Source organism: Papio anubis, chromosome X (assembly GCF_008728515.1).
Source record: "Papio anubis isolate 15944 chromosome X, Panubis1.0, whole genome shotgun sequence".
In the NCBI taxonomy this organism is placed as follows: Eukaryota; Metazoa; Chordata; class Mammalia; order Primates; family Cercopithecidae; genus Papio; species Papio anubis.
Window position 1 is genome coordinate 45,624,207 of NC_044996.1, and position 24,994 is coordinate 45,649,200.

The 24,994-nt window shown below is 41.7% G+C and overlaps 1 protein-coding gene across 6 annotated transcripts in view; it reads right to left on the minus strand.

The window, feature by feature from the left end:
• Positions 1-24,994, minus strand: part of MID2 (midline 2) — a 100,596-nt gene that overhangs the window by 45,131 nt on the left and 30,471 nt on the right. The window lies entirely within an intron of this gene.

Below are 24,994 nucleotides of genomic sequence, written 5' to 3' on the forward strand. Positions count from 1 at the left end.
AATCTCAAAAGTTCAACAGTCTTATTTGTAACAGTGGTACTATGCCCACAGGATGACATCCATCAGTTTTGTCAGCCCTAACCCTAACCTAGTGGGAGCTCCTGCTCTCGACTACTGCCCAGCATCCAACAATCTTTCTCTGAGAGATGACCAAAAAGGCTAAGTGTAGGTGACTGAATTTAGTAGCACTCTAACAGCATGGTAAAGGTAAATCTGCCCCCTTATACATTTCTGGTGCGAGTATAAATTGCCTTAGCAAATAGAGACTGTTGACAGTATGTGTCAATACATTGAAACATGTGGCTTTACTTTAAACTGCCAATTCCACTTCTAGAAAACAAATATCCTTGAAAATAGAAAGGGAAAAGATAAAAAAGAGATACAATTTTGAAATCGCCCTTGCAAAACTTATAACAGTGAGAAAACGATGTCAGTGATGGAAATTGGATCTAGCCTTTGACCTTCAAGCTGCCCTTAATTATTCCTGGGCTTAGGCCAAGCTAACTTTAGGAGACATGTAGTTTATAGTTTAAATGATAAGAGCCCTTCCCCAAAACTCGACCATCTTTGTAAAGCTAATGAGAGACCACCAGGCTCAGAGGATAGAAGAACCTGAATTCTGCTAAGGTGTAGACATAAATGATTACCTGCCATTATTCCAGAGTTCACAAAATATGCAAATTCCCCAGTTACTCCTGCAGATAACATCACTATTGTAGAACCTAAGATTGGCCTTTTGAGATACCTTTTCAGGTTTTTTGTAGATCTGACCATGAACGGCTTCACCTGTACCTGCCAACCACTCGTGTGCTCCAACCCAGAAGTGACTCAGCATGCAAGAGGACCACTTCCCAATGGCAATGACCAGCCACTCCCACCCCTTCCCCCAAACTACCTTTGGAAACCCTAAGCTGGGCACAGTGACTCATTCTAGTAATCTCAGCACTTTGGGAGGCTGAAGTGGGCAGATCCCTTGAGTCCAGGAATTCGAGACCAGCCTTGGCAACATGGTGAAATCATGTCTCTACAAAATATTTAAAAATTAGCCAGGTATGGCAGCATGTGTCTGTAGTCCCAGCTACTCAGAAGTCTGAGGTGGCAGGCTGACCTGAGTCCAGGGGTGTCATGGTTGCAGTGACTTGAGATCATGTCACTGCACTCCAGCCTGGGCCACAGAGCCAGAACCTGCCTCAAAGAAAGAAAAGAAAAAAGAAAAAGAAAAACCCTAGCCCCCAAATTCTGAGAAGCGTGGCCCACCTCATGTCAATTAAATTCTCTCTATTGCCAATTCCTCTGCTTGATAAGTCAGCTCTATCTGGGCAGCAGACAAGAGGAACCCACTGGACGGTTATAGTTTTAGTGTGAAACTAACAAAACAAGTTTAAAACAAAAATAAGCAAGGCTATAGAAAAAAAAACTATCAGTACATCAATATAATAGCTACATGTAAACTTTGCATCCTACAGAATAATACATTCTTCCCTTGTATTCATGGAGCATTTAAAATTGATCATGAAGAAAAAGTTTATAGTTTCTCATCTCTGATCATTATCCTGTAAAATAAGAATAAAATAACAAAAAGATAAACTCCTAAATCCTTAACCACTTGAAAATTAAGAAACATACTGATAGGGATAGGAGGCAGGGAAATTCTGGGCAGGAGGCAGGGAAATTCTGGGCAGAAGACAGTGGGTCTCCGGCAAGCGTCCCACCCTCAAGCCTGGAACTGTCGCCCAAAGTGAGAACATCTATTCCTGTTTTCCCTCTTGAATGCTGCCTTTTCCAAAACCACCCATGGCCCACCCTGCCCACCATCCTGTGCCCATAAAAAACCCAGGCTCTGCCAGCAGAGAGAAGAGAAGAGGAGAAGCAACTGGACATCAGAGACTACAGTTGGATGTTGGAGAGAATCAGCTTGACTTCAAAAGGACAGCTTGACAGCACTGCTTCAGGGAGGAGTCCAGTTGGGGATGGCTGGACTCCAGGGGAAGACTATATTCCTGCTCCGTCCCCTTTTTAGCTCCCCTTCCCGCTGAGAGCCACTTTCATTGGCAATAAAATCCCCCAAGTTTACCATCTCCAATTTGTTCATGTGACCTCATTCCTCCTGGACACTGGACAAGAACTCGGGTGCGGGTGCAAAAGGTAGTCACCCTGACCATCCACTGAGCTGTTAACACTTAAGCCATCCATGGATGGCAAAGCTAACAGAGCACTAATTGTAACACTTTCTGGGACTTCAGGGGTCACAGGCACCCCCCTAGATGCTGCTGCAGATCTGCACGAAGTTTTGCTCCTGCCAGCGCCCAAAAGCACTTGCCCTGGCTCCTGCACCTGCTCATCTGCACTCCCCGTCCTGTGATGGGTGGAAGGCAGTGGGACCAAGCAAGTGGAGTCCATCCCTGCCAGCACTGAAGCAGCCAACTAGTTCTAGCACCCCTGCACTCGAGTTCCTGCCTGCAAAGGGGTCAGGGAAATTTTCTGCTCCATTTTAGGCTCTTATCTGGGATACATCAGAAGGGTGAGTAAATGCAAAAATGCAGATCTGTCTCTTCTTGTCCTCAGACTTTCCTCTGAGCTATGCCACTTGCAGGGGGCAGGATGCAACCCTGCCATTTCTCTCTTTTGGGTAAAAGGCTCTGTTTCCCTTCACAGGGGTCTAGCCATCGTGTGGGACCAGAATAAAGTCCTGGGGCGGCTGAAGGCATCTGGCCAATGTCACTCCTCGGTGTTGCCAGAAGGCCCCTGAACTGGACCCCAGCCCTGATGTAATGGATGGTCCGCCAAGATGCTCAGATTTTTCTGTGGTATCTTTCCTTTCTTCTTTCATGGTTTAAAATGGCTCCTATTGCTTCTTTTATAATGTTAAGAGTTTTTCTGCAAACAGCAGAAATGTTATTAAGTAGAATGAACATTTGGCCCAGCAATCAGATACGCAATTCAGAACAATGTGATTTCCATTTGTTCTTAGAGGTGCCGTCCCCACCCCCACCCCAACAGCTGCAGACACGTGTGGCACACAGTGGGTTTCCTCTCCACCCCTTCCCCTCGTGGCTGGGGCATTTGGGCATGTCCAAAGCATGCATGTGCCACTTCCAACAGCCATGGAGAGCAGGAGAAAATCACAGCTGCCGCCAGGGCCTCAGGGCAGTCTTGGGGCCCAGGGGCCCCACACGGGGAGCTGTCCAGCATTTCCCAGTCACCGTCCCCTCCCATCACATGCCCATAGAGCCTTTACTCCTCTGGCTGAGGAGTTCAGCTCAGTCCAAAGCGGGGGAAGAATACAGTGATTAAAGGTACCCATTCACATAGAGCAAGGGGTTCTTCCCCCTCTCTTCAGCTGTTTTATTTTTTCTTTTCCTTTCTTTTTCTATGTGAGAGTATTCTTTTCCTACCTCGGCACTCTGGTTATGATAGGGCAGCAATGGAGGAGTGGCCCCGCTGGCTGGTAACCGCAAGTTTGGCACGGCCCATCATGGACTTAATCTAAATGAATCCATGCACCCCCTGAGATACCTTTTTGCCCTAAACTCAATTTTAAACCTTGGGTTGAAGCCCTAGAAAGGAAAACCAGATCTGAGGAATCCTAAGTGAGGCAACAGGAACAGTATAAATCGGTAGGACCAATTCCTACTGATTAAGCCTCTGCTTCATGGAAGGAGGCCATGCTCCATGGCATAGATAAAGCCCTTGGAACCCAAAGGTTGCCAGTAGTAAAGAGGATGAAGGCATAGGTGAGTGCACACAATTCCTATTCTCTAGGCCCTCCTTGTTTTATGAGTGCAGGCTGCAATGGCACCTGTGGGTGGCATCCATCTAAGGTTGCCAGGTCTTGGGGATAAAATGATGGAAGAGAAAAGAGGGAGGCTCACTTTCTCTCTCCCTTATACCTCAAATTTTCATTGAAAGAAGGAAATGAAATGAGGGACACCTATTTCCCTGTCTTTTGGAATGGGTAACCAGCTATCTTCACCACCCCCATCTATACTCCTCTGGAGGGTATCCTGAATCACTGGAACTGCTTTGACCCTCATACTCTGGAGGTAAAATGCCTCATAGCACAAAGGTTTAGCCAAATTATGATCTGCAGGAAGGACTGTCTTGGCCTCAGGAAGGAACCATTCATTTCAATACCATCATGTAGTTGGACCTTTTCTGTAAACATGAGGACAGATGGTCTGAGGCCACATGTGCAGACTTTATTTTCCTTGCAGGTAATTCAGACCTTTGCTGATAGTGTAGGATTGGTCCAGCCCTCCGGTTTGCCATCTCAGGAGAGGCTGCAAGCGGCAATCCCAAGGAACTAAAGAAATGAACCCCAGAGACACCTCCAGCAGGAGAGCCAGCTCCCTCCAGCCTTGCTCCTCTGGGTCCACCCCATCCTCCCCATCCAGCTTCTCTCTCACACTTGCCTCCTCCTAGAAATCTTCACCCTGGACAAGCCCCAGTCTCACTCTTGCCTCTCCAACAGATGCCTGGTGAATTTGACGCCAGTAAGGTCCAGTTGCCCTTCTCTCTACAGGACTTAAGGCAGATTAAGGGGGATCATGGCAAGTTTTCAGATGACCCTGACAATTATATAGTGGCTTTCCAGAATGTAACCCAAGTATTTGAACTCTCCTGGAAAGACATTATGTTACTTTTGAATCAAACCCTAACATTGAGAAGCACACCATTCTGCAGCTGACAGAGGGATTTGGGGATGAGCTTAGTATCACATATAGTGTCAGGGAAGGAGTCAAACTTTATCCAATTGGAAGTGAAGCAGCACCATTGGATGACCCTAAATAGGATCCCAATATTGAGATGGGAGAGTGGAAGAGGAGACACTTTAGGTGTCCATGATGGAGGGCTTACATAGGACCAGAACTAAGCCTCTCAGTTATACAAAGCTACCCATGACAGACCAGGGATTTGATGAGAATCCTATTGCCTTCCTGGAGAAGTTAAGAGGGGCCTTGGTAAAGCACACCTCTCTATCTCCCAATTCAATTGAGGGACAACAAATCCTAAAGGATAAATTTATTACTCAGGCAGCCCCTGATATTAGGAGGAAACTGCAGAAACAGACCCTGGGAGCAGAGAGTACTTTAGTGAATCTCCTGAAAGTGGCCACCTTGATCTTTTATAATAGAGATAGGGAGGTCCAGGAGAGAGAGAGAAAACACAGGAAAGAAGCAGAGGGTTTAATGGCCACCATGCAAGTCCACAAACCTCAGAATTCCTGAGGTGCACCTGTTAACTGCTACAGATATAGTACGCCAGGACATTTTAGAAAGGATTGCCAAGGCAGCATGAGGAAGTCACCTCGACCCTGTCCAATCTGCAGTGGGGACCACTGGAAGGCAGACTGTCCCCAGGGAGGCTGGTCACCAGGTCCAGAGCCGATCTCCCAAGTGGTCCAGCAGGACTGATGGGTCTCAGGGCTCCTCCCCCCAGCTCCAGTGGTCCAGACCACCATTACCATCCAGGAACCCCAGGTAGTTCTGGAAATTGAAGGGAAGAAAGTGGACCTCCTTTTGGACACCGGGGTTGGTCTCTCGGTTCTCCTCTCCAATTCGGGTCCCTTCTCCTCTCTTAGCACAAATGTGAGGGGTGTCTCAGAAAGGCTCTTAACCCGGTATTTTTGCCAACCATTTAGTTGTAGTTGGGGAGACCTGTTGTTCACCCATGCCTTTCTAATTATGCCTGAAAGTCCAACTCCTCTGTTGAATAGGTATATTCTGGCGGGTATGGGGACCACCATTCTGATGGCCTCCAGACAAACTATTTGTCTCCCCCTAGTGAAGACTGATATTAACACAGAAGTGTGGGCAATTCAAGGGAAAATTGACCAAGCCACAAATGCCATACCAGTCCAGGTTCACCTTAAGGATTGCACCTCATTTCCTAATCAGAAACAATATCCCCTGAAACCAGAAGTTAGGAAAGGACTAGAAGCCATCGATAACTTAACGTTGCAGGGCCTCCTCAAACCCTGCAACAGCCCTTGTAATACCCTGATATTGGCAATACAAAAAACCCAACGGGGAATGGAGACTAGTTCAGGACCGCCACCTCATTAATGAAGCTGTGGTTCCATTACACCCAGTGGTTTCCAATCTGTATACCCTGCTACCTCAAATACCTGAGGGAACTAAACGGTTCACAGTCCTGGACCTAAAGGATGCCTTCTTCTGCACACTCTGACTTCCAGTATTTGTTTGCATTAGAGGATCCCTCTAACCAAACTACCCAGTTTACCTGGACAGTGTTACCTCAGGGATTCTGAGACAGCCCTCACTTGTTTGGGCAGGCACTGCCAAGAGACCTCTCTGAGTACCCTTATCCTTGGGTTAAAGTTTTACAATATATAGACGACACTCTCCAACTGAAGAAGCCTTTCAGGAGGATAGTAAGGCTCTTCTTAATTTTCTGGCTAATAGAGGATATAAAGTTTCGAAATCTAAAGCTCAGTTCTGTCAGACTTCAGTGAAGTACCTTGGTCTGATCTTGTCAGAGGGGACAAGAGCATTGGGCAAATAAAGGATTAAGTCCATCTCCTCCTTTCCCCTCCCCAAAACCCTCAAGCAACTGAGGGGATTCTTATGCATTACGGGATTCTGCAGACTATGGATACCTGGGTATGGTGAAATAGTTTGTCCCTCATATCACCTAATAAAGGATACTCAGGAAGCTAAAACTCACTGTCTAATTTGGGAACCAGAGACTAGAAAAGCCTCTGACCAACTAAAACAAACCTTGCTTGAGGCACCACCCCTTAGTCTCCCCATAGGGAAAATGTTTAATCTTTATGTGTCGGAAGCAAAGCAAATGGCCCTGGGAGTTCTAACACAAGCCTGGGTCCAGCCCAGCAACCTGAAGGCTACCTAAGTAAGGAGCTTGATTTGGTAGCCAAAGGATGGACAGCCTGCCTCCAGGCAGATGCAGCAGTAGCCTTGCTGGTACCAGAGGCTACTAAGTTAACCATGGGGAACAACTTAACTGTTTGCACTCCAAATAATGTGTCAGGACTGCTGTCTTCCAAGGGGAATCTCTGGCTAACAGACAACTGCATCCTCATGTATCAAGCTCTGCTATTAGAGGGATCTGAAGTCCAATTAAGAACCTGCCCCTCCCTAAATCCAGCCACCTTCCTCCCAGAGGAAGCTGAGAAGCTTGAACATGACTGTGAGCAGCTAGTAGTATGCACCTATGTGGCCAGAGAGGATCTCAAGAGAATCTCAAGAGGTTCTCTTAGAGAACCCAGACTGGATTCTCTTTACAGACAGAAGTTCTTTGTAGAACAAGGGATCCATAAAGCAGGGTATGCAATAGTTACTCTGAATGATATTGTTGAGAGCGTGTCTCTCTACTCAGGGACAAGTGCTTAATTAGCCAAAGTAATTGCCCTCACAAAGGCACTCAGTTAAGCAAACTAAAAACAGTTAACATTTCCACTGATTCTAAGTATGCTTTCCTAGTCTTCCATGCCCGTGCCACTATCTGGAAAGAGAGAAACTTCCTCACAGGTAATGGGTGTCCCATTAAATACCATCAGTAAATTAACAGACTATTATCCTCGGTTTTTCTCACATGTGAAGTGGTGGTAATACATTGTAAAGGCCACCAAAAAGGTATGGATGAAGTAGCTGAGCAAAATAGATTGGCATACCAAGCAGCTAAATCAGCAGCAACAGGGCCTCAGATTTCTGATCCACTTGAAGCCTCACTGATCTGAGAGGGCCCCATAAGAGAAATAAAATCTAAATATTCTCCTGTGGAAATAGAATGGGTAACCTCTCAGGGCTACATCTTTCGGTCCCCAGGATGGCTACAATTGGAGGACAGCAAGCTTCATCTACAGGCTGCTGACCAATACAAAAGTTCTTAAAATCCTTCACCAAGCCTTCCACCTAAGTAAGGATAAAACCTATCAGTTGGCCCAGAAATTGTTCTCAGGTAAAAACCTGATACAGTTAAACAGATCGTTAATGCTTGCTAGACTTGCCTTAAAAATAATCCCCTTAATCGACAGCTTCTTCCCCTAGGAATCCAAAGGACAGGAGGCTATCCAGGGGAAGACTAGCAAATGGATTTCACCCATATGCCAAAGGCAAGAGGCATCCAGTATCTCCTAGTGTGGAGAGATAACTTCACTAAGTAGAAGCAATTCCATGTCAGAGAGAGAAAGCCTCTGAGGTGATAAAAGTACTAATTAATGAGATACTTTCTTGCTTTGGACTCCCTAAGTACCTCCAGAGTGATAATGGCCCCTGTTCAAGGCAGCTGTCACCCAGGGGGTCTCAAAGGCACTAGGCATACAGTACCATCTTCATTGTGCTTGGAGACCACAATCCTCAGGAAAGGTGGAAAAGATGAATGATATCAAAATGCACCTCAGGAAACTGTCTTAGGAGACTCATCGCCCCCATAGCCCTACTATATGTTAGAAACACCCCTCCAAAACTGGGTTTGAGTTCCTTTGAAATGATGTATGGATGGCCTTTTCTCACCAATGATTTCTTGCTGGACCAAAAAAACCTCTGATTTGATTAAACATATAACTTATTTGGCCCATTTCCAACAGGAACTGAAACAACTGTTGGAGGCCCAATCCCATGAACTAGGGCCACCCCTATTCAACCCAGGGGACCTCGTACTGGTAAAGGTACTTCCTTTCCTTTCTCCCTCTATAAGCACAGATTGGGAGGGATTATACTTCTTTCTACTCCTATGGCACTGAAAGTCACTGGAATAGATCATTGTATTCACTATACGTGAGTAAAGGCCTGGGAAGCTGACAGAGTTACCTGCATCAACCCAGAAGAGTACCCAAAGTACCAATGTGAAGAGATCGGGGAACTCAAGCTAAAAATCACAAAAGATAAGTGTTAATGATTAACCTTCCATGGATATCCTCTTTATAGTCTTGCCTATACTTGTTTTTACCTTCATTCTGTGCTATACCACGGGGTATAATGTTGTTTTCAGAATGATTAGTATATTTCACTTCTTATTTCTGTAATCTTCGGCAATAGATTCTCTCCTTTTAACTCCTCTTTGTATAATACATATATTTGGTCCATGCATACTTAACCCTGTAAAACTTGTTTCTTTGCGCCTAGAGGCCATCAAACTCCAAACAGTCAGGCAACCAGAGCCTTAGACAATGGCTCCCTTTTGCCGGGGACCCTTAGGTAGACCTTGGGGAGGAATCTGACTGCTGTTCTTCCCATACTCACACCCCCTGTAAGCAGGAAGTAGCTAAGACCAGTCATTGTCCATATTATAACAGCAGTTAGATGTGCCTCTTCAGAGGAGGGAAATGACAGGGACAGGAGGCAGGGAAATTCTGGGCAGAAGAGGGTAGGTCTCTGGCGAGGGTCTCGCCCTCAAGCCTGGCACCGTGGCCTAAAGTGAGAACATGCATTCCTATTTTCCTGCTTGAATGCTGCCTTTTCCAAAACCATCCATACCCCACCCTGCCCCCCATCCTGTGCCCATAAAAACCCCAGGTTTCGCTAGCAGAGAGAAGAGGAGAAGCAGCTGGACATCGGAGACTATGGTTGGAAGTTGGAGAGAAGCAGCTTGACTTCAGAGGGACAGCTTTACGGTGTTGTTTCGAAGAGGAGTCCAGCCGGGGACAGCTAGACTCTGGAGGAAGATGATCGTCCCACTCTGTCCCCTTTTCAGCTCCCCTTCCCTCTGAGAGCCACTTTCATTGGCAATAAAATCCTCCACATTTACCATCTCCAATTTGTTCATGTGACCTCATTCCTCATGGATGTCAAACAAGAACTCAAGTGCGAGTGCAAAAGGCCGTCACACTGACCCTCCACTGAGCTGTTAACACTTAAGCCATTCACAGACAGCAAAGCTAAAAGAGCACTGACTGTAACACTCTTTCTGGGGCTTCAGGGGACATGGGCACCCCCCTAGATGCTGCTGTGGGGAAGCACAGAGTTTTGCTCCTGCCAGCACCCAAAAGCGCTTGCCCCAGCTCCTTCACCTGCTCACCTGCGCTCCCCCTCCTGCAAGGGGTGGAACACAGTGGGGCCAAGCAAGTGGAGTCTGCCCCTGCTGGCACTGAAGTGTCTGATTCGTTCTAGCATCCATGCACTCCAGTTCCTGCCAGCAAAGGGGTCAGGGAAATTTTCTGCTTGAATACTCCTAAATAACCTTGTAATCAAAGAGGAAAATGAAACTTAAGTTGTTAATTTTATAGAAAATAATGAAAGAGCACACACTAAATACCAAAATATATGGGATATAGTTAAAGCTCTACTCAGGAAAATATATAAAAATGGAAACTACAGGAATTCACTCAATTTAAGAAACCGGAAAAAGGCAATAAAATGAAAGTAAATAGAAGGAGGAAATTCACTTTTAAAAAGCTCAAATTAATAAAATCAAAATGAAACTACCTTGCAAGGGATAATTAACATCAAAAGCTGCTTCTTTGAAATTATTTATTAAGGAAAAAGGGAAAAATAAAACAAAAATACAACACTAACAGTGGAAAAGGAGATACACTTACAGATATAGACAATAGTATTTTAGAAAATTCTAAATAAAACAGCGTTCATATATAATAAATAGCAAACTTCATACTAAATGGTGAAATGCTAAGGCCCTTTCCAGTAACATTATGAACAAGGCAAGGATGTATGATATCACCATAGTGCTTTAAATGTTTTAGCTGAGGCAAAAGAAAGACAGAACATGAAATAATTGGTATAAATATTGGTAAAGGAGATATAAGTGCCTCAGATAAACCCGAGACTCTAGTTTTTTCTTAAATATAAGATTGCCAGTATGGTGAGAGTATTATACACAAGAAAATACATAAAATCAAAAGCTTTCCTCCATATGCTTTTAAAAATGGAAATAGAAAAGTAGCCCATTCACAGCACGGACAAGAGTACAAACTACTTAGGAATCAACAACAACAACAACAAAATGTACTGTACCTATTTGAAGAAAACAACTAAATATTAAAGAGGTGGTCCCAAAAATAAAACCTGAAAAAATGCGAAGATATACCGTGATTCTGGAAGGGAAGACATATCATAGGAATGTCTTTCTTCCAAAAACTAACACACAACTGTAATATAGTGATAATCACAATCCAAACTGAGTATATTTTGTAACTATACAAAATTATTTTAAAGTTCATATGGAGACACAAATATGTAAACATATGGAGAAACAAATATCTAAGACTAGTAAGGAAATATCAGATATTATTAAAAAATTAGTATAATGAAAATAGTAAGGTATTGGCATAAGAATGGAAAATTAAATCAATGGAACAGAATAGAGCCTAGAATAGAAGCAAGTACATATGGAAATCCAATATATGGCAATGGTAGCATGTCTACTCAACAGGAAAAGGACTGCTTTTTTTTAAATAAATGGGCTTAGCATAATAGTTATCTATCTGAAAGGAAACACAACTACATGTCGTAAAATACATTTCAAAATCTCATATTCTAAAACAAATTCCAGGTACATTAAAGACTTAAAATATAAAAAATAAAACCACCAAAAATATGAAAAGAAAGTTTAAGGAGGGGGAGACCTTTCACAAGCAAGAAAAACCAGAAGCCATACAGAAAATAAAGACAAAAGACAAACTGGGGGAAAATATCACAACACATGACAGGTAAAAGGTTAATAATATATATTATCTCTATCTAATCTATATCTATGTCCTTTTCCTCACCTAATCAACTTTTCCTGGCCAAATTCATTCATTTTCATGGTTTTAAGTGTGACCTGTATGCTAATCACGGAAGCATAGATTGATTCCCCTTTAAATTTGTGGTGTCCAATTTCAAGCAGGCTTTCAAAGTTTCTTATTAATTCTGTGTTTCTCTTAACAGCTCTCTCTATATCTCCACAGTAGCAATCTCTACCGTCCACAAAGCTTCAACCCTACCACCTCCCTTCTCACTCATAGTAAAATCGTAACAAATGATTTTACTTCCTTTGTCACAGAGAAAAAAAAATTATTCCAGGGAATTCTTTCAAATTCTCACAAAACAATAAGGAAACAATCATCTTTCCTTTCTCCTATTACAAAGAAGTGATATATCTCTCTAGAAAGTTCATCAGTCCTCTCCTAGAGGCTTTGCATTCCATCCTCTTCTACCTTCCTGGGGTCCTCATTTGATTAATCTTCTTCCCTTTCCTTCAGCCAACCTCTCTTCTGGTTCCACTCCTTCCTATTGACATTTCAAGATATTTAAGTCTTTCAAATCATTATTTAAAAGATCATCTATTCACTTCTTCTGAAAATACTTTCTTCTTTCGACTTCTATGACGCATATTTTCCTAGTTTTCCTTCTGATCATTCCAACTCCTTTGGCTGTCCCTTAAATGTCAGTATTCTGGGAGTTCTAGCACACTGAGTTAGGTGACCTCATCCATTTCTAAGGCTTCAATTACTACCTATGTGCCAGTACCTTGCTTAACTTTTTTAATTTTAAGAGCTTTATTGATATATAATCTGCATGCCACATAATTCACCCATTTTAAGTGGGCAACTCAATAATTTTGGTAAATTTACAGAATTTTATAACCATTATCACAATCCAACTTTAGAGCAATTCTATCACCTCAAAAAGATCCCCATTTGCCTTAATTATATTTATCTCTATCCTAATTCTCTCTCCTGAAATTTAGACCGATATAACTAACTGCTCACTGGACATTTCATTTGCACAACTACAGGCACTACAAACTCAGTGTTTCCAGAACTGAACTCGTCTCTTTCCTACATCCTGTTCCATTAAATCTGATTCTTCTCTAATGTTCCCTAAATGAATGAAGGGTATCACCAGCTCCTCAGAAACCCAGGGCTTCATTCTTAACTTGTCTTTCTTATTCCCCACATCCACTTAATCATCACATCCCCTATATTTACCTCATAAATATAATTCAAATCTATTCTTTTCTATCATCTTCCCTTATATTTCACTAGATCTGTCCACCAAAATCTCTTCCCTGAATTAATATATCCATCCAACAAGTAGACATTGAGTGCCTACTATGTGCCAAGCATGATGCTACTACAGTCTCCTAATTGGTCCCTCTGTCTCCAATCATTTATTTTCCCAATGTGTACTTAACCCAGCAGAGGGACAGTATGAACTTTAAAAAAAAAACACATTGCAGGCCGGGCACGGTGGCTCATGCCTGTAATCCCAGCACTTTGGGAGGCCGAGGTGGGCAGATCACGAGGTCAGGAGATCAAGACCATCCTGGCCAACAAGGTGAAACCCCGTCTCTACTAAAAATACAAAAGAAAAAAAAAATTAGCTGGGCGTGGTGGCGCATGCCTGTAATCCCAGCTACTCAGGGGGCTGAGGCAGCAGAATCCCTTGAACCTGGGAGGTGGAGGTTGCAGTGAGCCAAGATCGCACCACTGAACCCCAGCCTGGAGATAGAGGGAGACTCTGTCTCAAAATAAAACAAAACAAAACAAAACAAACATAAAAAAAACCCACTACACCTATGCTTAAAATGGCTTCATACTAAATTTCAATTGGCTTCCCTTTGACCTTAGGATAAATGCCAAACTTCTTAGCATGGCTTTTAATGTCCTCTGTAATCAGGTCCCTCCATGCCTCTCTAGTCTCATTTCTACGCTCCCCTTGGATAAATCACTTAGCTATCTGAGTTTCCTCATCTGAAAAATTGGGATAATAATAGTGTCTGTCTCAGAGGTAGCTGAGAAGATTAAATGAGATAATACATGTAAAGCACTTGGCATGACACCTGGAGCACATTAAGTGTTAATGAACAATAGATATTAATGATGGTAACAATGTTAGCCTTCTTCGATCACCGTCTCCCCCGAATTACTACATCACTTACAGTTACTGTCACACAGTTTAGTGCTAAATTATTTTATATTGCTTGGCAATGTTTCATATTGTGAACTCTGTTTTCTCAACTAGACTATAAAGTCCTTGAAGACAGGGATAGAAACTTAATACAACTGCCACTATATTCCTCTGTATCACATAACACTATGCTAACCCCACAGTGGCGCTTAATATTTTTATAAAGGTTCACAGAGGAAAAAATGACAGAGGTTTTATAAGAGTGCTTTTTTTAAAAAAAGACAATAAATAATAAACATCAGACCCTCAGGAACACCATTTGCTTTCAACTTCTGAGCTAATGATGTGTCACTGGGTTAGCATGGGGTTTGGCAGTACTCACTGCAGGTCAGTGTTTCTTTTTTTTTTCAGATGACTTTCTGCCAATACCCTGTTTTTGACAGAAATGGAGTACAAAAGCATGAAGGTGTTTAATTTTACTCTGGCATGCAAACAATATGCAATTTGCATATTCATCTGTGATATCATATTTTTACTTCTTAAATGTAAGTGTTCTCTGTGAGCTACCAATATAATATAAATTCCATTTCATTCTAAAACCAATGGAATCCTCCTGAAATGGTTTGAATTTCTTGGCTGTTGAGTGGGTGGCAACTGGAATCCCAGAATAGCCCCAGGGTGCTAGAAGATTGAAAGCTCTTCAGATGCTAGAACACACCACAAATTTGGCAGGAGTTTCATTGTATGTGCACTATAGAGTAAACTGGCATCTTGTGATTGTTTCTCCTTCCTTTTCACATACCATTGTTATCCTTCCCTGCCTAGGTTGCTCACCCTCTTCTCTAATCCTCCTCATGTCCTGGGCTTTCCCCTGCACCTGAGATTTTTCTAATAAGACATCTTTGGACATTGGTAAACCTGCCGTTCTATGCCAGTGCAAAACTACCCATATATAGATTGGGATGAGGGAGCTCAGGATGGAACTATGTCTTTCTATGCGACTAGCATTGGTGCTATACACTTTTAGCTAGAGTTTTATTGATTTAGAAATTATTCCAAAGCCAATGATTGTTTTGTGCCTTTGATGTTACTAAGGAGAAGCTGGAACAGGCTTGGGATATGCAGAAGAGGAGGAAAACCTTCTCTCAAGGAAAGAGTCAATGTTTCTAATCAGAGAAAACAAAAGGCAACATCCTCCAGTTGTGTCCCAGTTTCTCGCCTTACATGGGGAAATCATCAAAGGACTGAAAAGAACCCTTTGGGGTGGGGGGAAACAGAGGTCAAAGCAATCCTCATGACCCAGTTTAAACACTAATTCTCTCACTGGGCATATATCCTTTTTTCCACATATATCCTCTGTACACATAAAACCTCCTCCCCAGACACACATAAGAGATGAACAGCCAGGCACAGCCATCTATGAAATAGACGGACAGATGCATAACATGTGCAGAGGCATTATGATGCATGCTCTGGAGAGATTACCATCACAAAGAAAGGCTTGCCCAAACATTTCTCTAGTATCACACCACATCATTCCCACAAAGACACATGCTCACATAGTACTGGTTTTCTGTCCTTACCCAGATCATAAGCACAATAATCAGTGACTTGCAAAACATTGCACATGGAGCCATGGGTTGTTAGTTTTGCCCCTGTTTTTTAATACAGCATAATCTCATTAAGAGCATAGACCTCAGTAAAGTTGGATGCAAACTCTTAATTTGCCACCTGTGATTTTATACAAATAAGTTACCCCTCTGTGCCTCAGTTTCCCCATCTATAAGATGAGAATGAGAATAATACGTACTTCATTGGGTTATTGTGTGGATTAAATGAGCTAATGTATTTAAAGCTCTTAGGAGTAATTAAGAGCTCTTAGGACTGGCTGAGATAGGGTAAACTTGGATTCAAGATTTGATTTAGGTGAGAGGAGAGGTAGTGGGAATAGACGGAGGCATTGGATTCTCTTTCTGTCTTGAGGTAGTAAATAGCTGATTTTCTGGCTGTATGTATACTTCTAAGTAATCATTCCATCAAAAGACACCATTAATGGTAGCAATGCATTCACTCTTTTTTGAGGAAATCTATATATTTGCAGTCATTGTGGTACTATATTTGTTATTTATAGCCTGTTTTGGTATGTGCAAACATTAAGTATACTTTTGAGACTACATCTTTACTGCAAAACTCTTTGTAACTGTTAAGAAAACCTGTGTCTCATGGAGACTACTTTTACCCTGAAACAGGGTCACATACAGCCCTAGAATGACGACCCATCCCAGCAGTCTCAGCAAGAAAATATGGGTCCCAGCGTAAACTCTATGGATGAGGACAGTGTTGATACCTGGAGCTGCCCACACTATTTTCACCCCCATGGCACAAAAATAATCTGGGCAAGTAAATGCCTAATTGTGGGCATTACTGCTTCCTTCTGCCAACTCTAGGCGACTCCCTCTCCTCTGTACCCTATGAAGGGCTGTCCGAATATGGAGAGCAGCTCTGGGCTATCAAAGGTAGGCCAATGGCAGGAGTACATAAGAGGCTTACCACAGATTCAGGAACGCCAGGCTCCCAAATAGACCATATGTTTTTCTAGAGCTAGAGCTATTTTGTGGAGAAAAACAAGGGGTTTTCTGGAGCTGTCTCCTACCTATCTGAGCACAAATGAATCACTGGCAAGTAAACCAACAACTTATCCACTAGGTTGCACAGTGCAATGGAAAGAACATGGACTTTGGAGTGAGAGAAATGCAGAATTGCATCCCAGCTTACTTATGTGTGACCTTGAGTAAGGCATCTAATATTTCTGGCCTTCAAGTTCCTCACTTGCAAAATGGGAATATTAACCAGCTGTATCACAGGGTTGTCATAAACACTAAGTGAGATTAGAAATGACGTCTCTAGCACAGTGCCCAGAACAAATTATTCAAATAAGATTCTCTTCCTCCCAATCCTTGCTTACCATACCACACAGCTGGACTCCTCTTGACAGGCAGAGACAGTAAGGACATTTCAATGGCTGTCTGCCTATCTGCTGTGGTGATGGTTGTTTTGGTTTCAAGTCTGGGTTTTTAAAAAATTTGTTTGGTTTTGGTTGGGTTGATGGCAGGAGAGATTAGAGTAGAAGTGGAACTAGAAACATTTAAAGGTATAGGATAAGCTTGATAGAACCTTAGCTGAATTATTAGGATTACATTAACTTTCCAAGAGCACATTAGAAATGGGGAATTGGGGTGGATTGTGAAAATAGTGGAGCAAACAAGAGGGGCCAAAATTAAGCAAGTGCTCTGGTCATTTAGTGAGTAACCTGGAATTTGAACACAGAAATGGGAACTAGAGGAGGGATGGGAAATGGGACTGTAAGATAAGCTTCACTGTACCAAAGGAAAAGTGCAAAAGTGGGATGAAAGTGCATTCCTATGTGAACCGTTTCGGCTGTGAAGACATGACCACACCTGAAAGCTTACCTGCCATATAGATGTGAGGGAGGAGGGGGAGGAAAACAATATTAATCCTAACTAACTTTATCCTCAAACCCTGTCATGTGTTCATACGCTCCAAGTATTTCAACTGCAACATTTAATGTCTTCAAAAATGTTACTTTACTGACATATATGAAGAATTGTCACAAAGTATTTTTTAAAAAGGATCGAATGCATTAGATGTCTGAAAAATTATAAAGCACTTTCTTTTCTAGTATAAAAATAGGCTATGAACACACACTGGATTGCACAGTTAACTTAGGTTTTTCATCTATATTAAATGTCAATTGTTATATACTTAATAAGATTGAATGTAATATTCTGAATTAGTCATTACAGTAGTATAAACGAATAGACTGACTGGATCACTGCACTTATTTTCCATTTTTCATAGAAATAACTTTCTCCACCTATAATTCCACAGTGGTTTAAAACTAGGTATTTCATTTTCACAAGACACTGGTAGTTCTTCTCAGGAGCTCTTAAGCCTGCTCCCCTTGCTCTTCCATCTCTCACAAAAATATTTACAGAACATTTTTGCTAATAAACATTTTAAATCGCAAATACAAAATTATAGAACTCTCTCTTTTTAAAATTACTAGAGGTGAAAGCATGTGACCCTCCCTAAAACTTTCTTTTGGCTTTGCTTAAAGGCAGTAATCAAGAAGAATTTGGGCAGGATAATGGGTAAATTTACTTAAGTATCAACACGAAGAATCTTTTGGATATTCTTGCAGAAGGGCAGTGAATGTTTCCTTACTAAATAAAATGTGTTTAAATTAGTAACTGCAAACTAGCAGCTTATTGAGCACAATAACCCTTTTCAGTCTATCACATCTGCAGTTACTGGTGGGCTATGTAGAGTCACATGGCTGAGATACCCAATATTTTTGCTGCTGCAATTTCATTACCACTCCCTCTTCCCAAGGAAAGTTCTAGTTGGTATATGTAAAATTTGAAATTGGTTATGAGTATTTGGGAATGATTGTTCTTCCCACTCTCAGAGATAGTGATAAAAAGCTTTGGAAGTCCTGAGGTCAGGGCTAGGAATCTCTGGCAAAATGTGTAGTGCCCAAAATTACTACTACTAGTACTACTGCTACTAGCAACTGTTCCTGCTATTACACCTCCTCTTCCTCTTTCTCTTTCTTTCCCTCCTCCTCGTCCTCCTGCTACTATGACTAGTACTACCACCACCACCGTTTATTGAGCTTTGACTATATATGCCAGGCACAGTAGCAGGTACTTTACATGTATTGCCTTTCCCTTCAATGTATTATTAGTCCAAGTTTTATAGATGGTGAAACTGAGGCTCAGAAAAAGTATGTGTTCAAGGCTGCACAGCTAACATGACTCCTGTCTGTCCAACTCCAAAGCTGTCACAGCACACTGCCTCCCAGGACCTACATACCATTTTTAGGAGAGGCAAGTTGTAGAAACTAAGGCTACAGTGTCCTGGGTTGGAGATGAAGCTGGACACCAAGTCAGGAAGGGAAGGGAAACATATGTGGATGAACGCAGTGGATCTAGTGATTCCTATTGCTAACTCACCAGTAGCAGAATAATACACAAACAGAGCATTTATGAGTCTGACTTTTCTGCCCTTCGAAAGGATAATAACTAACACCTTATTTCTTGCTTCACCTTCGTGATCAAACTTCTTGCAACCTGCATTTCCTCTTTTTTTTTTTTTTTTTTTTGAGACAGAGTTTCGCTCCCATTGCCCAGGCTGGAGTGCAATGGCACAATCTCAGCTCACTGCAACGTCCACCTCCTGGGTTCAAGCAATTCTCCTGCCTCAGCCTCCTGAGTAGCTGGGATTACATGTGTCTACCACCACACCTGGTTAACTTTTGTATTTTTGGTAGAGACGGGGTTTCACCATGTTGGCCAAGGCTGGTCTTGAACTCCAGACCCCAGGTGAGCCACCTGCCTCGGCCTCCCAAAGTGCTGGGACTATAGGCATGAGCCACCAAGCCCAGCCCTGCATTTCCTTATAACTTACTTTCTCCCTGACCTCTTTGAATTTATGTTCCATCTTCATATTTTCATAGAACCTTCTCCCTCAAAGATCACTAATGAAATCTTCTATGCCTCTGCTCCAATTGACTAATCAAATCTTCCACATTTTGAAGGTCTCTCCTTCCTCTGAGATTTTGATCCTCTGTTTTTGTTGGTTTTCCTCGTCTCTTGACTGTTCTTTGTTTCTCCTTTGCTCTCCTTCAGAATTCACACCCCTATCCTATACCCCTTGCTCACTATAAGTTATCCTCACAATGGGTCCAGGAACCACCAGTGATGAACAACAGACATCCAAGTGGCGTGTACCTTGGTCTTGCAAAAAAAAGTGTAATGGAGTGGTCAAGGGCACAGGCTCCAGAGCTAAAGTGCCTGTATTCAAATCCCCACTCTCTTACCTGCCAGTGGCATGAACTTGGCAAAACACTTAAATATTTCTTTATCTCTGTTTATCTATAAAGTAGGAGTATTAACAGTGTCTATCTCCCAGAGCTGTTGTGAGAATTAAATGAGTTAACACATATTAAGTGCTCAGCTGGAACAGAGGAAATCCTCAGTGTTACTTATTATTGTAGTCTTTAAGATAATAATGTCTAAACCTTTGATTTTTTCCACAAATGAACAATTTACTTTTGATATTTAATTTTCAAAATGCACAGCATTCTTCAGTAATCTCCTCAAAAGCACCATAGACTTTCTATTTATTTGGAAAGTCAGTTTGTTATTGTATTGTGAGTGACAAACAATTGGGTTGGAATCTGTCCCAGGCCCTCTTTTCAATCTATACATTCTCTATGGCTTTAAGTGCTACTTAGATGCTAATAAATTCCAAGTATACCCCTTTCCCAGACCTCTCTCTTGACCTCTAAATCCAGGTAGCCAGCTTTCTACTGTACATTTCCTACCTGCCTTTCTGATCCAGAGAACAATAAACCTTGCAGGCCTAAAAAGAACTTTTATATTTCCTAACCTAGTTAAAGGCCATAGACCCATTTGGTCACCTAAACCGGAACCCTGTGGATCATCATAGTATTTCTTCTCCCTCACTCCTTCAGCCATTAATTGATCACCAATTAATACTGATTTACCTCCTAGAAATATTTTGAATTTATCCCTTCTTCCCTAATCCTACTGCCACTGTCTCAAGCTGGGCCTTCACCTCTCCTTGGATCAGTAAAAATCTAACTGGTCTCTTTGTCCTCACTTTTTACCCTGGACCCTTGACCTTTGCTCCATACTCCATACTACAGCCATAGCAGTCCTTCTTCAGTGCAGATTTTATTCAGTTATTCACCTGCTTAAAATCCTTCCATGGCTCCCCAGACTTCTCAGGTTAAAGTCTAAACACCTATACATGGCCTACAAGGCTCTTCATTATCTGGGTCCAAGCTACTTACTTCTCCATACTCACCTCTTGCAATCTCATGTCTTACATTCTGACCAAGCCAAACTTCTGATAGTTCCCTGAACATCTCCATGCTGATCACCCTTCTGTATTCTTGCATGTGGTCCCCTTCACTCCCTTATCTCATTTTTATTGGCAAAATTCTACTCTTATTTCAAGATAATTCAATTTTTATTTCCATTCTGCAGCCTTTCCTAAGTTTCTCAGGCAGGCCTGAGTGTTTCTTCCTCCATGCAAACTTGTCATCATGCATTTACATTCATTACAGTAATTATCACTTCACATTCTATTTGCCATTTTACCTGTCAGGTTTTTAGCCAATCTGTGTGTTCCTTGAGGGCGGGTGCCATTTCCTACTTATCTGTATATACCCAGTGCTTAAGGCACCGTTTTCCCCATAAAATGTGCTCATTTACACCTCCACTAATACCTCTGCTTTCTGTCTCTCCAGAGGGAGTAATTATTTTTTCTCCTTCAACATCTGGCTAAAATGCATTTTTTCCATTAAATTTTCCAATTATACTAATTTCACTGACTGCTCCTTAAAGAGGGCTCCACCAACAAATATATTTGTGCTCTAATGGTTTAGATTCTATTCTTTCTTCTAGCTCAACCACCTTAAAATATTTAAGGATTATCTGCTGAAATCATTCATAGCAGTGTTTTTTAAATTAATTTATTTTAAAATATTTATATTTTATGCTTGGAGAAGCAGCCAGACATCTATTACATAGACTCCAAGATTCTTGCTCTTCCCAGACCAAATACCCTTCCAATGAGCAATAGAAGCAGAAAGAAGAGAATATCAAGCCATCTAAAGTTTGAACTCTAAAGAGAAAGACTTCCAAAGTGGATGAAGCTAAGACCTAGTAGCAAGACAGAAAGCTAAAATTCCCCAAACTAAGGGAAACCTCTCCCTCTCTTCCAACCAATCTCCTTTCTTTCTTCTTTCTCCTAATGCTAAAGAGCAGTGCTATCTAACTCTTTAAAAGGATTGAGAAGAGTCAGAAGGAAATCAACCTGCCCATGGAGCTTCTGGGATGGATTAACCCATTGTATCACAGCAGTTCTGGAAAGAAGAAAAAGGTGGCACACAAAATATCCAGGAAAGTGCTTTAATTTACTCAATGCCATACAAGCTAAGAACAAGACTAAATAAGTAAAATTGAAAGGGCTATACTACATTCATTTGTATTTTCTGCACTTCATGCTGCCTCTATAAATACTCTTTCTCACTACATACTGTGTTTTCCCTAACTAGACTGAAAGTTCCTGGGGTCATCAACCACATATATTTATTTTGTAGCCCCCAAATTGCCCACCACACTGAGTACACAGTGTATGCTCAAGAAATGCTGTTGACCAAATGATTACTAAGTATTTAACTGTATTTGCCCCTTGCTATGTTTTAGAATACCTATTATTCACAGAACCATGGAGTATTGGAAGCGAAGAGGAAGTATTCATCTGTTGGTATATATTTTCCCTTGGCTATGCATCATACAGAGGTTTCCTTTGGAAATGTAAACAAAGGATGCCTGATGAGCCAGGACAAAGAACTATATATAGAGATCAAGTGGCTATAGTAGCAAGGTCAAAGCATGCCCTTCCTTAATTAGATTAACGGGAGTCTTGGAGCTGCCTCTACCTCTTTCCCATGTTCTCCAGCCCCAACAAAAAACATTTCCCAACTACCCATCTACTGAATTCTGAAACCTTCAGCAGTAATTATAACAAGATACATTACCATAGAAGTCAGCTAATAAATCTGTAGTGATCTTAATCTCTGTTTCTGTTATAATAGGAAGACTGCAGCTTTGTTTACTTTCTGAGGAGAATAGAGAACAGGGAGAAAGAACCACGATAGGGAGGCAGTATTTATGGCCCCTTTAGGAAAAGTCAATCTGTGACAAAGACATTTGCAGACAATAAAGAAGGGGAACGGGTTTGACAGGAAAATACCCTATTCCAGTTTTCTCAGAAGCACCTTAGCTGGTATTCTCAGCCCCCACCCAATGTGAAATGCCTGGTATACACTGTGAATATAGTCATTCCCTATAGATGAATCTGGATTACATAAAATGAAAAAATTTCAAATCACCCATCAGTATCTGACTTTCATGACTGAAGTATTCTACTATACATTTCATTTTATACAGTATTTATAAGCATTTATGAAGTCTCAAGTCCCTTCATTAACTAGATTTCTAATCCTGAGGCTTGTCCTGAAGGCTTTTGGAGACACAGGCTCTGTGTTGAATGAGGATAATAAGTAACCTGGATTCACGTATTATTAAGAGGAAGTTAGCCACGCCGGGTGGCTCACACCTGTAATCCCGGCACTTTGGGAGGCCAAGGCGGGTGCATTGCCTGAGCTCAGGGGTTCGAGACCAGCCTGGGCAACACAGTGAAACCCCGTCTCTACTAAAATACAAAAAATTAGCTGGGCATGTTGGTGTGTGCTTGTAATCCCAGCTACTCGGGAGGCTGAGATGGGAGAATCAATTGAACCTGGGAGGCGGAGGTTGCAGTGAGCCAAGATTGTACCACCGCACTCTAGCCTGGGCGACAGAGTGAGACCCCATCTCAAAAAAAAGGAAGTTAAGGGCACATCCCTAACTTTTCAGAAAGGATAATGTCATAAAAGACAGAAATGGCCTTCCATAAGCCATCCTGTAGGGCCCCTGTGATCAAAGACAGAATCCTAAACACAACAGACTATGAAGTGAAATCCCAAAATACATTCTCATTCTCAACAATATCTCACTATTCTTTCCCCGTTCTCAATTAATGTTTATATTCAATTGTCTGTATTTCTTGCACATGTATATCTACATCAGGGTGGATTCTTGTAGCATGTAAGCCCTCAGAAGGTAGATACTGTGCCTATGCTGGTTTCTTTATACCTGGTACAATGCCAGGCATAAAAAAGGATTAGTAAAAGTCGACCTTTTGTGTATCTAGGGCCGACAGTGGCCTACATGATGGGATTTAGCAAGCATCCATAAAAGAACACTTCTTGAATATCACTGTACGGGCTACTCTTTCCCCTTACTCTATTTGCATGTGGCAGCGCTAGTGTCACCTCATTAAGACTCAGGCAAGAATACTAACTTCAGGAAGGAACTGTTAAAACACTGCTTGTTACCTAAAAATCCAAAGTGGGTCCTTCCCTATTAACACAATGATGGATCGTTTTATGAGACTTGTCACTTAAAAAAAGAGTAGGGCCCTGAACATAAAGGTTTGATTGGCAGGATGGGCTGGGAAAGGTTGGAACAGGCTATGTTTGGGTGAGGCTGGCCAGGTTGATAAGCTCTTCAGAGTGGAAAGATGAGTCCTTAGAGAGGTCCTAAAGTGAATGAGCTATAAAAAATAAACTGCTTACTTTGCTATTTTCACTACAACTTGTTCTGTACTTAATAGTCTTTTTGATGAGAACAAGGAAGGTGATTATAATTTCTAACCACATTTTATTCACTATTAGCTGTTACTCTACATTCAATCATGCAAATTCTAAATCAAGGGATCTCTTATCTTGTCTCCTGCTTACAATACTCCCTTGTCCCTTTGCCAGTGTGGATGTCTTATACTGTAATCTAACAGCATAATGAGAACTTTGACAGAGTGGAACATTAGAGGAATTCTGATCAGCTGAAAGCCACTTTGAAATACTTTATATTTTGTTTCTCCCCTCTTGGAAAGAATAAGCCAGGAGAGAAAAAGAACAGAATAAAGAAAGTAACCATTCACGGCATCATGACCTGTGATATCTAGAAAGAAGTCAAAGGTCATGTCATCATTCAACTCCTCATTTTATAGGTAAGAACACTGAAACTGAGAAGCTAAATGACTTATATTCATACCATCAGTTCATGGAAGAGCCAAGTCTAAAACACAATTTTCCAAATCACACTCTAGTGTTTTTTCTTTTCATTCCTTATGCTTCTTCCCTAATCCCCGACTTCATTTTACAGTCTCACATCTGAGTTTAACCAGTACTGTATGGACCCTACATACAGCACCACTCTCTTCCACAAATGGAGTGCCCAGGAGGGATTAAATTTCTATGGTATGCTCATCATACAGGTACACTCTACTTGAATAAACTCAATACTTTAAGAGATCCAAATGATTGGGGGTCAGAAGGTTACTCATATAATAAGAGGATTCTTTGCCTTACAAGAAGATTCTCCACAGTCTCTTAAATAGGAATCTATAGACTGGATTAAGAGATGAGATCTTAATAAAAT